The sequence below is a fragment of the Rattus norvegicus genome, chromosome 20 (genome assembly GCF_036323735.1).
Source record: "Rattus norvegicus strain BN/NHsdMcwi chromosome 20, GRCr8, whole genome shotgun sequence".
In the NCBI taxonomy this organism is placed as follows: Eukaryota; Metazoa; Chordata; class Mammalia; order Rodentia; family Muridae; genus Rattus; species Rattus norvegicus.
Window position 1 is genome coordinate 9,992,216 of NC_086038.1, and position 14,917 is coordinate 10,007,132.

The window sequence follows — 14,917 nt, forward strand, 5'->3', positions numbered from 1 at the left end:
AGAGAGAGAGAGAGAGAGAGAGAGAGAGAGAGAGGGAGAGGGAGGGAGATTGAGATTTGACTCATGTCAGTAGGTAAAACATGCCAGGCACAAATGGCACCAACCATATGATCCTCACTACGTGACGTCCTGGAAACTGTTTGAGAGTGAGAAGTCAGCCTGTGGTGGCGATTGCTGTCATCTTGACAGAATCTAGAGCCATCAGGGAGACAGGCTCTGGGCATGCTCATTGGCGGCCATCTTGACTGTTATCTGAGGTGAGCTGGATAGGGAAAGGAATCTGGGTAGTCCCAGGGTTCATCTCTCTGTGTTTCCTCATGGTGGATGTCACATGACCACTTCAAGTTCCTGCTGCCCCAATCTTCCTGACATGATTGAAGTCCCCTCGAACTATGGACCAAAACAAGTCCTTTCTTGTTGCTGTAAAATTATTAAAAGAAAGAAAGAAAGAAAGGAAGGAAGGAAGGAAGGAAGGAAGGAAGGAAGGGAGAAGGAAAGAAGGAAAGAAAGAAAGAAAGAAAGAAAGAAAGAAAGAAAGAAAGAAAGGAAGGAAGAAAGAAAGAACGAAAGATTGAAAGAAAATGCTGTGTTTAGCCTGCACTAGATCTGGAACCGTAGTGCCCCAAGATATCTGATAGATATCTTAGTCTCAGTCAGCAAAGCCTCTCACCTGCTCTGCTCCATCCCATATCACACTGCCGATGGCTTCTCTCTGAGCCTGGTAGCACTCTCTCTACCCATCTAGTTCCCAAGGCAGGTTGCCACCATGCCAGACATACACATCCCAATTCTGTGGCAGCCCAGTGTGTCCAGCCGCCACACGCTCTCTTAAACTTAAGTCACCACATGAAAGAACACACAACACAATAACCTCTGATCCAATTGATAAGATATAATTGCCCACCTAGACACACAAAGCCCTGTACACATCCATCCCTTAAGAACATTCATAACAAACTGTAAAGGTATAGAGTGGAATCTTAACATCAGCCTCCATGTTCTCTCAGCGGCTTCTCCTGCCTTCCCATTCCAGTCTCCTCCTCTTCCCTCAAACTTTTCTCCCGCCCACCCTTCCTTCTCATCTAATGACAGACCTCGTTCTATCTTGTACCCGCCCTCACCTGTATGACATCCTACATTTCACCCTTTTGTCTAATTAAAAAAACTTTCTCTCAAATATAAGCTGAGCACAACTATTATCCTTTTGTAATTATAAGCATAAAATATACCTAACACCCAGTCCAACACTTTATCAGTTAAACAGAAGATTTAGTTATCCATTCCAGCTGAAGAAAGGCTTAAAATCTGTTATATCTTGGCTAGCTTGTATACTATCTGATAACTATCTAATAAAATATGTATTTTCAAAGTTTAACAGCCTGATTATAATTTTACAGCAACACTTTCTCCTTCAAGTTTTTTTCCCCCCAGAGCATTTTTTAATCACATGAATAGGAAAAGAAACTACAACAAAGTGGTTGTCGGGGTTAGGGAGAGACAGGGGGTAGGCAGAGATTAGATGACTGTGAAATGCCTCAGCCTGGGTCATTACATCCCTGCCCAAACTCACTGGATGTAAAAGACCAAGAGCGGACTCAGAGCTACAATGTAACAATGGTTACATTGTTAATCATGGTTCACCACCTGGTAAAAGCCCCTACCTAAAGCGAGGTTCAACAGAACTGTGTATAGGACATGCCACAACCCTTTTCCTTTCTTCCTAATCCTTCTATTATCCTAACTATGCTCTTACAGGTCTGCCTTAAAGGGGAGCCAGAGACGAAGTAAATGAGCACAGAAAAAAGACTAAATAAAAGCATTAAGACAAGACAAAATGCAGAGGTCCAAAGATTGTGGTCATCTTTAACAACAAAAATCTTAAAGATTTTTACTCTAGATGTCCACGGCCAGGGGAATCCCCTCGGGGAATGGAATCAAGTGAGGACACTGTCACACGAAAGGACCCAAAGATACTTCACCACCAGAAACACAAGAAGATGCTCTGAGGCTGGACAGAAATTGCCCCCAGAGTATCTGAGGTCCCTTTAGGGATGAAGGAAGAGAAACAGCAGTCCTGGTATGTCCACGTCTCTGTGGATACTTTGACGCTAGATGTAAAAAGTCTTTGAAACATAATGAACCGGTAAGACAGCACACTGCTAGTGAAGCTTTTGGTGATGGCCGATACAGCTGTCACTTTCTGACTTGACAGAGAGTCTAAGAAATATCTTACGGAGGAAGGGTTTGTGTGGGTTTAAGGATTCAGAGATTTGCACAAAGGTCAGCTGGCTTGGATGCTTCTGAGCCTGTGTGTGGGAAGGCTTGACATCACAGTGCGGAAGGAGCAAGTAGGGGAGAGAGAGGCCCACCTCAGGGCAGACAGGAAGGAGTGTGAGAAATGGACCTAGGACAAGGTAGAACCTTCTAGGGGACACCCACAATGATGTCCTTCCTCCAACCTGGTCCCCACCCAGTGATGCCACCAAATTATGAGTCCAGAAATAGATCCACCCCACTGGTCAGGTGAAGCTCTCATGGTTCATTCACCTTCTAGAAGCAAATCACTGCCAACCAGCCTTTACCACACGAACAATTTCTTGAGGGCATTTCCTATGCAAGGCATGGCGCTGCACCCCTGCTCTTCAAAGGTTCATTCTCATCCTACAGTGAAGGATACATTTGGTCTATCTTACCTAATGTGTTCTCTCTCTGGGGCTATCTCTGCTTATTGCCCATGACTTTCCTTAGCAGATACACCATGTTCCTTAGCATCCATAATTCCCTGGAGAGGTCACTGCAGCACCCTTATGGCTCCAAGCACAACTCTCTGGGAGATTCCAACCCTCCCAGGGACTCTGTGACACATGCAGGCCTTCCCAGGCCTTCCCAGGCCTTCCGGTGACATTTCAGCAGACGCACCCATGACCCCACAACTCCTTGTATTCCGAATGTGTGCAAACCCAGCACCAGTGGATAACACCAAGGTCTGCCATTAACATGAGCAATGGCTAGGCCCCCTTGGACTCATGATCCGATTGCTTTCCTAAGACCCATCAGCAAGACCACAAGCCTTAGGGTAGAGTATTTAATATTTAGACTATAGCAATTAGACACACACAGACACACACAGAGTCACATACACACACAGTCACAGACACACACAGACACATATAAACACTCTCACACACATGCACACACACACATATACACACATACACCCTCACTCACATAACACAAGCACACACACAAACACACATGATGCACTATACACACATGCACATACACATACACACAAGCACACACACTCCTACATACACATACGTTCACATATACACACACTCACACATACTCACATAACACATATATAAGCACACACTCACACACATACACACTCAAATAACACACACTCACATACACACACATTCACATAACACATATATAAGCACACACTCACACACATACACACTCAAATAACACACACTCACATACACACACATTCACATAACATATATATAAGCACACACTCACACACATACACACTCAAATAACACACACACACACATACACACATTCACATGTACATACATAAGCACACATACTCGCACACACATACACATGCACATACACACACATAAACACATACACATACACACCTCTGACAGGTCTGAGTGTGTTAAATTTTTTATGCTTATTTAAAGAGATACCAAGATGACCACAAAGGTCAAGGTCAGTCTCTGAGAAATCACTAAATGGATGACAGGAAAAGGAGACTTAGGCCGATAGGGAACATGAGGAAATATTTAAACAAGGGAGCGGGGTGAAACTGAAGCAAACAGTCAAGCAGTGGACCTGAGTCCGCTGTGCAGTGATTACGTAAGGGGTGAGGGGTCTAAACCCAAGGAGTTCAGAATGTTGTCTGGAGCTATGGCTGAGACACTCAAAGACTGACCAGCGGTTACTTATCAATACACAGAGAAGAAAGCACAAAGATCCCAAGCCGAGTGTGCCAGGAGGGGCCAGAGTACCAGGCTCCAGCATCAAGCTGGTGGGCCCTATGGTGCCTGAGTCTGTGTCCCAGGATTAGGTCACAGAGCCGGACCCAGGAAAAGAGGAAAGTGCTACTTGAGGACAAACAGGTCTCCTGGTCACAGCACAGGGACATTTGTAACACAAGGGGAATCCCTCTCATTTCCTTGGTTGGGATTGGTTCTTAGAGTCCCGCACCCCTCCATGGTGGCCAAGATAAGGAGTGTCTTTCAGTGTCTGCTCGACTGGCTCCAGAGTCCCTTTGAGTAACTCCTGCTTTTTTGAGTTATTTTGGGGACTTCTGAGAGCATTCCTCAGATAGCCACCTGTGGGAGATAACTGTTTCCAGGCTCCCATCCAGCCCCGGAAGGGAGAGTGTGGGAGGCTCCCGCTGGGGTCCCGCCTCTGTGTGCCTGAGCACCTCTCCTCTACTCTAAAGCCTCCTGCTGACCAGGCTGGGTGAGTTGAAAGTGTTAGTACCACCCTTAACCACCACTCCAGTCAAAGCTCTACCTAAGAGAAGAACTCTAAAGCACCTCACCTTCACGGGGCTCCAGAGAAAGGGTTAGGACATGCAGTATCTGAAGACAGAGTTAGGCCAGTAGAGATGGCCAGGCTGGGCTGGACTGGACGAGTCCATGTCTAGAAGATGGGCTTAGAGAGAGAGAGCTGCTTTTAGGTGATTTCTGTGTTGCCTACCAGAACACAGAAGCAAACAACACACCCTCCTCAGGATCCTGGTTTCTTTCCTGTTTAGAAGAGTGGCTAAACAGTTGGTGTCTGGTGTCCTCTAAGCTAGCCCGGGGGGGGGGGGGGATCCATGAGGATGGAGCCTTGTGGCAGAGAATCAAGATGCCTAGAGGTACCAAGGGGATAGGAACTAAGCCTGTAGGTTTTCACAGAGATTGTGAGCCGCCTCCTCCTCCTCCTCCTTCTCCTTTTCCTCCTCCTCCTTCTCCTCCTTTTCCTCCCCCTCCTCTTCCTCTTCCTCCTCCTCCTTCTCCTTTTCCTCTTCCTCCTCCTTCTCCTTTTCCGCCTCCTCCTCCTTCTCCTTTTCCGCCTCCTCCTCCTTCTCCTTTTCCTCCTCCTCCTTTTCCTCCTCCTTCTCCTTTTCCTCCTCCTCCTTCTCCTTTTCCGCCTCCTCCTCCTCTTCCTTTTCCTCCTCCTCCTTTTCCTCCTCCTCCTTTTCCTCCTCCTCCTCTTCCTCCTTTTCTCCTCCTCCTCCTCCTTCTTCATCTTCTTCCTCTTCCTCCTCCTTCTATGCTTCCTCCTCTTCCTCCTCCCCCTTACTCTTTCTTTCTCCTCCTTTGCCTCCTCTTCCTCCTTTTCTTCCTCCTCCTCCTCTTCTGTCTCCCCCCACATACACACACTCCCATCACCATTGTCTGAGGTCCAGATGTCCCCAAGCCCCAGTTCCTACCATGCAGGGGTGGCAGACTCAGCGTCTGCTCAGGACCAACAGAGCTATAAGGGAGAAGGGAAACTCACAGGGGAGGGGAGGGAGAGGACACGGCTTCTGCAACGGGCAGCTGTGGCTGGAGTCTGGAGGTGGTGGTGTGAGCACACACAGGGAGGGGGGTTGGTTGGCTGGGGGAAGCTGGTGCATTGCTTGGAGGCCATGTCCTGGGCCAGCTCTGTTCTGTTCTGGGCCACTTATGCAGTTCTGAGTTTGCTCACAGGAAGAGCCAGGACATCCCAGGTAGGGGGACCTGCCCATGCCAAAGATGTCCTGCAAAACCCATAAATGTGAGCTTATCTGGTGCGATGGTTTGTATATGCTTAGAACAGGGAGTGGCACTATTTGGAGGTATGACCTTGGAGTGGGCATGGCCTTGTTGGAGTAGGTGTGTCACTGTGGGCGTGGGCTTTAAGACCCTCATCCTAGCTACCTGGAGGTCAGTCTTCTGCTAGAAACCTTCAGATGAAGATGTAGAATTCTCAGCTCCTCCTACACCATGCCTGCCTGGATGCTGCCATGTTCCCACCTTGATGATGATGGACTGGACCTCTGAACCTGTAAGCCAGCCCCAATGAAATGTTGTCTTTTATAAGAGTTGCCATGGTCATGTTGTCTGTTCACAGCAGTAAGACCCTAACTAAGACATCTGGAAAGAGGGCCTTTGCAGATGGGCAAGAGGCTACTATCAAGGCTTCCTATACTAGAACACTCTGGACTCAAAAATCTAAGGATGAGATTTTAGAGGAAAAAGGTAGAGATGGGCAAAGACTGGGGGAGGACTGTGACAAAGGGTCCAGAATCTGGGGCTGGGCTACCATGCAGCCTCATGCAGCCTGGTGTCCCTCTGAGGCCACCAAGTCAGTCGGAGGGGACAGAAAGGATAGGGGGCAACCTTCCCTGTCAGCAGAGCTGTAGGGCAAGATTTTTCCAGCCATTTGGATCTGGTATGAGGCAGGACAGCCGTGTGAAAGCATAGGCCACGGCAGTGGGACACAGCAAATCCTCAGAGCTCAGACCCTCAGCCCACGCCCGGCCTGTCCTCCTGCAGGCTACACCGACTGCTGGCCTCTGCCAGTTACCAATCCATCTGTGTACCTGTCCAACTGCTTTCTCACCCAGTGCTCGCCCTGTCTGTCCCTTTCTTGGCAATGACTGTGTGACTCTTAGCTGTGGGTCACCACTTTCTGGAATGTGTTTGTCCATCTAGGCTTCCTGCCCCATGCGGGGTTGTTTTGACTTGCGTGGGGGCTTTCCGCCTTTGCCCTGATTACATAAGGTGCTTTATGTAACAACCGGACTGGCTGAGCCAGAGAGGGAGGGGGGTGTGGTAGGAGAGGATGGGGCTGGCCACAGCCACGACACCTCTCCAGGTGTTGTCTAAATTCTCCGGTGCTTGGCTGCCTTGGTGCTGTGAGGACAGAACCCATTACGACGCTCCAACTCCCTGACCCATGTCTATAATATCAGGTGCCAAAGGTAAATAGTGGTCAGGCCAAGGAGCAGGACTCCCCTACCCCCACCCCGAGGGACAGCTGACAGACAGCTGGAACCCAGACAGCATATAGTTGACAGAGTAGTGACCTCATCCCTGGGACAGGAATCCTTGGGTCAGGGTTCAAGGTTATGTAGAGAAGACCCCTACCCCTGGCTCTTAGGAAGGAAAGAAGGAAGGAAGGGCAGGACCAGGTCACCCCATCAGAGCCTCAGAGACACCGAGTAGACACACCTCAGGTCTGTCACCACGTGGGGACGGGAGGGCAACTGGGCCACGTCTCCAATCGTCTGTCAGAAGCTCCAAGGGAATTAAGAGGTCTTTAGAGACCAGAGAGTCTACACGTACGGTCCCAACAGTGAAAACCCAGGGACCTGTAGTGCCTGTCCCCAAATAGGGGACAGAGGCTGGGGCTGGCTGCTCAAACCCAAGGTCAGGGCCTGGCTTCAAAAGCTGGGGAAACATGGCTGAGACAGAGTGAGAGGACTGTGCCCAGCTTCTCTGGGCTCCTCCCGGTGAGAGCCATCTCCCGGTGGGCCTAGACGGTTGCAGAGCCACTCAGAAGGGCATTGAGAGAGTGCCCGTGGCTCCACGGCCCTGGAACATGGATCTCTGAGCACCTGAAGGAACCCACCCTCTGCAGGGCCCAGCAGCCTAAACATCTAGACCTAGGCTTTTCCAAGTGACCCCCTAGGAAAAGCCTCCTCTTTCCCTATCCCCATGGGTTCACTGGCCTGCCTTGTAAGGTCAGGACATCGGCGAGTACAGCCACAGGACTAGGCCAGCCAATTGTCCCTGTCCCTGGTGGCCAGGCTCTGACGTGTTCCTCTGGGTTTGGAGTCAAGGCCTGTGTTTGTTCCCTCTCACCAGGAAGCGAGGGCTTTCCTTCCTGAAGCTTGGGAGGCCGCGTTCCTTTACACTCCCCAAAGAGGATGCCTTCTCTCCCCTCTGGGCCAGATATGCGAGCGAATGCTGACTTCATGGCCTCAGATGAATGCACAGGAAGCTGTCTTACCTAAGAAGCCCTAGAAGAAGCCACCACAGGCCCCACAGGCCCCCCGCAGGAAGCACAGCCACATCACCTCCTCCAGCAGGGAGGCCAATCTCTCCCCAGCCACATCCCACCTGACCTGGCATCTACCCAGCCCCTAGTCCCTTAGAAGTCCCCTTTCTGACCTCCGCAGGCTCCTGAGCACACTTGTGAGTGTACAAGAGTCAGAGGTCCCCGAAGATCAGAACCAGTGCACCCCCTGCCCCCAGTACACACTTACATAGTCTCTCAGTGTGAACCCGGACACATGGCCTTTGGTCCCAGGTTGGACCGAATCCTTACCGTAATGATACTAGTGCCAAGGACACTTAGGAGCTGGTAGACAGGAGCTCACCAGCAGCAGAAGGAGCAGGTGGAAGGGACGCAGAGGCCAGAACACTAACTGGGAAGGTCACCTGGCATCCTGGGGACAGATGTCCTGTGTGGAGTCGCTAGACTCAGGTCAGCAGCCACGGAGGCTACAATGATACCATCTAGACTTAAGGGAGGCGAGGAACAGCTCGGGCATCCTGACAGGGACTGAGCCCACGTACTGCCCTCTCTGGATGCAGATGGACAGAAGAGAGGGGACTGACACACAGAATACCGTGACTTAGAGCCAGCAACACACAGTGGGCAGTCAAGATGGGCGAGCCTGGGGCTCGAGTTTCTTTATTCATGATGACGGAGAACTGACCCTCTTTGGAAGTGTTACCAAATGCTACGGAGATGCTCAGAGCCCTGTCCCTCTCCTGTATGGACAAGGACTTATCTTGGGACCCAGGGGAGCCAGCTTGGCTCCAGTCCTAGAGCACCCATGACGAAGTGAAGGTCCTTGTTGAAGGTCCTCTACCAAGCCAGAAGGAAGGCCACCTCCATAGTGCCACAAGCCTTCAACCAGCCACGACGGCCATTTCTATTTGCCCTTCGGAGAATGGCCCATAGCCTTTACTTTCAGAGTAGAGCCTCCACCTTAGGAAGGACACCACAGGAACAAGAAAGACAGAGAGGGATGACTTGTGGATCCACAGGGGTGGGGGGTATGTGCAGACAGGCCAGCATGGTGGGGACACATGTGACACTTGCGCTGACAGGAGATGTAGCAGCTTGAAGAGCTTGCCCGATCTTCAAGGCTCCACGGAAGAGCTGTCAGGGATGGCAAACTGAGGGACGGAAAGAGTAAGGTGGAGACTGGAGCCATGGGGCTCAAAATGGCAGCTGTCCAGTGACATCTCCCTGCCCACCCAGACTTTGGCCCACAGGAGAACCCACCCTGAGCGGAAGATGGTGTCTTCCTGTGTCCTCACATGGTGCGGGGCTATGAGTGCCCTGATGTCTCTCCTACAAGAGCTCTAACCCCATGCATGTGGGCTCCGTCATCATGACCTAGTCATGCCCCATGCCTACCTCCGACCACCTTTAACTTGGGGTGAGGGCTGGTTTCATTCAATACATGAACTAGAGGTCGGGGTACATGGGTATTCAGACCTGTAGCTCTGTGCCTACCGGTCCCCACAGCAAACCTCGTGTCCCAGCCTGATTACTTGGGACAGAAACGATTTAAGAACCTGGAAGGAAGCTCATTTCACAGCTCCGGCTTAGCTCTTCAAATTCCGTGGGCCAGTTGGGAGCAGGTGTTGTTCACTGAAACGGCCAACAGCAACGGGTGTCCCTGGTAAACGCGAATCCCGACAGAACTCGGTGCCTGTCTGGCATTTGGTGCCCATTGCTAATCCACTCTGCACCTGCCACTGGCCTATGTAGAGCCCCATCTGGCCCCCATCTCCTGGAGTGCCTACTCCTCTTCCCCCCACAGGCAGTCTCTTCCTGGACATGCCTGGCAGCCCATGGAACTTGGAACTGGCAAGACCGACGTGGCTTTTCAGAGAGCCCTGACCTTATCCGGGCTAGTCGTTGCCAGGTTGGCTCTAGCTCCTGTAGCTTTGCCAGATGGTCCAGGGGCATCCTTTCTCTTCTCTTCTCTCCTGTTCTCTTCCAATCCGCATCTTACCTACTGGCCCTCGAAACCCTCTGCGCCCAGACGGGTCGGCTGGCTCACCGGCCCAGGAGAGCCTTACCAGAACTGCACATTAGAGCCACAGGAGGGGATATGGCCAACCTCTGCCTGTCTTCCTGGTCTCTATAGGCTTCAGGCCTTCCCCTGACTACAGGGATATTCACTTCATGGAACACATATTGTCAGGAGGGCTGATGGGTTTCTTCTCTGACACCCTGACATACACTAAATTCAGGAGCTTAAGCCTAGCAGAAGCACAGATGTGGGACCAGGGCTCAGGCATTAGAAATGGATGCTACACGGGCTCAGGGACCCTGAGGCAGCCATGGGCTCAGATGAGCTCTTCTTCCTCAGGAAATGTCCTCCAGACTCCTTGAGCACAGCTAATCTTGAACCCTGACTATCTCCTCTGTGAGACATTTCCCACTGAATTCTTCTCAGGTAGACTCCCAAGAGCGACTCAGAACCTCAGGTCCCTACCCTCGCCGGTCCATGATGGAGCTGGTAAACACCATACCCCGCTGTGTGCTGACTCACAACTTTCTAATTACATTAAGGCTTTCCCTGTGCTCCCTGCTGCTGGTGGCAGGTGACTGGGCTCAGTGTTCGCTCCACAGGACATCCAGAACAAGCCCAGCATGGCCCCCATGACAGAAACACTGACACCCAGACAGTCATTCAGGGCAACTTTCAACCCCCATTTTACTTTCAAGATTCCTCACGTGTGCGGCAATGATTAAACAATTCCTCCATATGTACCCACGCCTGAAATCCCACCACTCATTTCATTTATCACTTATGTACCCATGACCCCATCCATTCATGCTTCTACCTACTGATCCCTCCATCCATTTATCCTTCCACCTACTCATCCTCTACACATTCATCTGCGCATCCTCATTCATTCATTTATCCTTCCACCCCTTTATTTATCTATTACCCTCCCTCTGACCATCCCATCTATCTCTCCATCCATCCATTCATCTACCCCTCTATTTATCTATCTTCCCTCCCTTTGTCCATCCATCCATCCATCCTGCTATTCATGCACCCATCTCTCTATTCATCCATCCATTTGTCCATCCCTTTATTTATCCATCCATCCATCCATCCATCCATCCCTCTACTCTTTCAACCACCTGACTTTTGGTGCATTCCAAAGTAAATGACTGCAAGGTCACTAAGAGCTAATGAGAACAATCATACCCGCCAATAGGAGTGACAGGAAACTGACTACCGTGTGCTCTTGCATAGGACAGCATGTGCCATCTAAGAGTGAGGTACAGCCCGTCACCATAGTGAGCCTCTATAATCCCAGCACTCAGGAGATTGAGGCAGGAAGATGACAAGTCCAAGGCTAGCCTGGGCTACACGGCAAGCTCTTGTTTCAAAGGGTGTGTGTGTGGGGGTGAGGGGGCATTCCCAAGACAAATCCCCAAGACTCAAGGGCATATAACGGGGTGGCATTTCCCCTTGATGAGATGAAGCTGCCATTGCTATGAGTTACTGCTTGAGTCACGTGGTAACATTCATGTTGGGTTGACAACGAGCTGTGTCTACAATGGAGTCTGTGTCCCCCTATCCCATGGCTGGCAGTCACCTTGGTCTGCGAAGCACATGCTGTGATGATGCTCGCACAGCCACAGCGCTGGCCAAGGCTCTCAGGTGCTGGCACCATCACTAAGTAAGCGAGACTCTGAAACAGAACAGACAACCCAGGCTCGGGCTAAAGCCAGTAGAGTTTGAGGCCTCAGGGACCGACCCTACCACCCCCATTCCTCCGGGGGTCTATCCTCCAACCTTCCCTGGGGCTGAGCAGATCCCAGCCTGACTCATTCTGCCTGGATGCCCCTTTTCAGTTTCCACATGCTTCGTGGGGTCAATTCCAAAGACCCTCCTGAACTCTTAATTCTGGCCTAACTCTATTTTCTAAAACCTAAACTCAGGCACCTCTCATATGAAGCTCAGTGCCTCTTTACTGATAGTTTTTGCCTTGTTGTGTGTATGGAGGGAGTAGAGGTTGTTATTACTGCTGTTGGATTGATTGATTGATTGATTGATTGATTGGTTGATTGATTTATGACGCTGTCTCACTTTTCAGGTCTGGAACTGACTCTGTAAACCAGGCTGGTCTGAAACTCACAGAGATTCACCTGCCTCTGCCTCTGCCTCTGCCCCTGCCCCTGCCCCTGCCCCTGCCCCTGCCCCTGCCCCTGCCCCTGCCCCTGCCCCTCCCCCTCTGCCCCTCCCCCTCTGCCCCTCTGCCTCTGCCTCTGCCTCTGCCTCCTGAGTGCTTGTATTAAAAGTGTACACATCACCCCTGGCCCTCTTAAATCTTGTATCCGGGGCACACCTGATGCACCTCCAAAATATACTCTCAGTTAAAGTCATTGGTTCCCAATATCTACCATAAGAGAAAAGAAAGCATGTCCCAGAGCCAGGTGTGGTGGCTCCTGCCGTTAGTCCTACCCATCGCTGTGAGTTTGGGAGTTTGGGGCTAGCCTGATCTATTTAGTAAATTTCAGGGCAGCCAGGACTGTTACGCAGAGACCCTGTCTTAAAAGCCAAAATTGAGAGAGAGAGAGAGAGAGAGAGAGAGAGAGAGAGAGAGAGAGAGAAAAGGTGCAGCAGCTTCATTCACAATGGCCAGAAAGCAGGAGCACCCAGTGGCCATTGACGGCTAAATGGAGAAACGCCATTGGCTCATCCAAACAACGGTGATGATAACGGTGATACTGATCACACAGGAATGAAGCAAGTACTCTGCACAGGACCGATGAGTCCCCAGGATGTACCGCTCCATGGGAGGAACCATGCGTGGAGGCCACTGCCCCTGAATATTTGGAGCAGGCAAGCCTAAGGAAACTACATTGGTGGTTGCCAGGGGCGGGGCAGGAACAGGGATTAGGTGCAGACAGCACAGAGGATCCGTTCTCGAGGATGACTGTTCGAAAGTGGGTTAGGCAGGCTCCGTGACTCAGTCTGTTGACAGAAATCACCGGGCAACACACCTAAGTCTGTTTACACCAGGCAATACACCTAAGACAGGTGGATTTTATGGTAGAGAAATTCTACCTCGGTAAAGTCGCTTAACAAGACCTGGGGCTGAGGAGATGGCTTGGTGGGTAAAGCGCTTGTCCCACAAGTGTGCGGCCCTGAGTTCGGGTTCCCCCAACACCTACAGAAATGGGCACGGATGGCTACCAGAGCGACAAGCTGAAGGTTTAGTTGCAGACGCCCTGTACAAAACAATGTGGAAAAGCCATCAAGAAAGACGACACCCTTGACGTCAGCCTCTGGCTGCCACACACACACACACACACACACACACACACACACACACACACACACACACGAGTTAAGAGAATGGTTCTCCAAAAGGCATTGGGGTGGAAGGCCAGGTAGGCTCTGAAGCATACACCTACACCCTTCCCTCCGTGCCGTTCCTGTCCTCAAAGAAGAAAAACTTAAACAAATAAATAAACAAAAAAAGCAGCCAAGCAGGGCAGCCGCACCCAGCGTCCTGGCTGCGGCAGGAACATTCCGTCTCGGAGCTCCAGTGGGTCTCTGTTTGTGCAGGCAGAGCTGTCTGACGCCATTGCCCGCAAGCTGGCATTTCTGTCCTGGAGCCTCAGCGCCATGGCCCAACCCTCCTCCGGGGGCTGGGCCTTTCAGGACTACGTCTGCAGGCATTGTGCTGGTAAGCTGACAGCGGGTCAGTACTGGGGTCGGCTGAACCCTTCGCCATCCTAGAGATGTCACTGCCCCTCACCCCTCAGAGTAGCAGAGAGCTTGGAGAAGCCCTGACAGCATCCTGTACACAAGGATGCGGGAGATTCCTCATCTTGACTGCAGCCTGCTCTCCCTTCGACAGAGAGAAGCAAAGACCTCGTGCCACAGGGCCCAGTGGAGACAAGGTTAATGGATGGGTGACAGGTTGGGCAAAGGCGGGAAGAAATATGAAGTGGGAATGTTCCATGCATCCCTTTCTCTTTGTGGCACTCAGGTGATGCCTCATGCGGGACTAAAGGAAGAGTGGACACACAACTGCCTGGGCTGGTGATCACCTTCATTAACACCAAATCCTCTCAACTGGGATCAGTGCGTGGTGAGCGGCTCCTCTGAACCCTTCCAGCGTCGGGAACAGCCTGGACTGGCAGAAACACCCACAAACGTAATTAGCCCAGGAAGCCGAGCTGCGTCACCCTCACCCTCACACGGGCTCTGAAGCTCCGGTGTTTGCGGCTTCGTGCTCATTCCCATGCTTATTTTTTAAGGCTTCCTGTCTGGTTGCCTGTCTTGAGGTGTCCCTGGGGACTCAAATGATGTGTGTCGACATTCTCCTGAAGTTACAGAAGTCCTTCATGACCCAAATTTAAAATATCATCTCCCAGGGGCTGGGGATTTAGCTCAGTGGTAGAGTGCTTACCTTGGAAGCGCAAGGCCCTGGGTTCGGTCCCCAGCTCCGAAAAAAAGAACCAAAAAAATAAAATAAAATAAAATATCATCTCCCCAGACAGATAGATGGCAGTGATCTGCCTATGGACTGGATTGGTTCAAATTAAATTTGACCTAAGGAGGCCTCCATAGGGGTGCCTGCGTCAGATTTTGCAGCCTAGTTTGGTGGTCAACTAAGCCTAGTTAGTGGTTCTCTAACAAAAGCAGACCTGGCTGGCGGGTGTTGGCCCAATCAATCATAGGCAGAGGTTGGGCCCAAGCCAGCCTTAGATCTTGTACATGAGGAGATCCTCACTCCCTCATCACTGTGCCTCCACCCTGCTGGATTCCCAGGGCATGTTGGCTGACAGATCTGGGAACCTTTCTACTCTGAGGGATGCCTGGGGGCAAGCGTCAAACCCATTTTGCTTTCATTTTGTCTTCAGGAATTGGTTT

General features: G+C 51.1%; 1 long non-coding RNA gene across 1 annotated transcript; it reads left to right on the top strand.

The window, feature by feature from the left end:
* Positions 1 to 13,372: 13,372 nt before the first annotated feature.
* LOC120098852 (uncharacterized) lies at positions 13,373 to 14,541 on the top strand. Its single transcript, XR_005497502.2, has 2 exons — positions 13,373 to 13,941; positions 14,031 to 14,541. It is a non-coding gene; the product is annotated as an uncharacterized LOC120098852 (long non-coding RNA).
* The last annotated feature ends 376 nt before the right edge of the window (positions 14,542 to 14,917 follow it).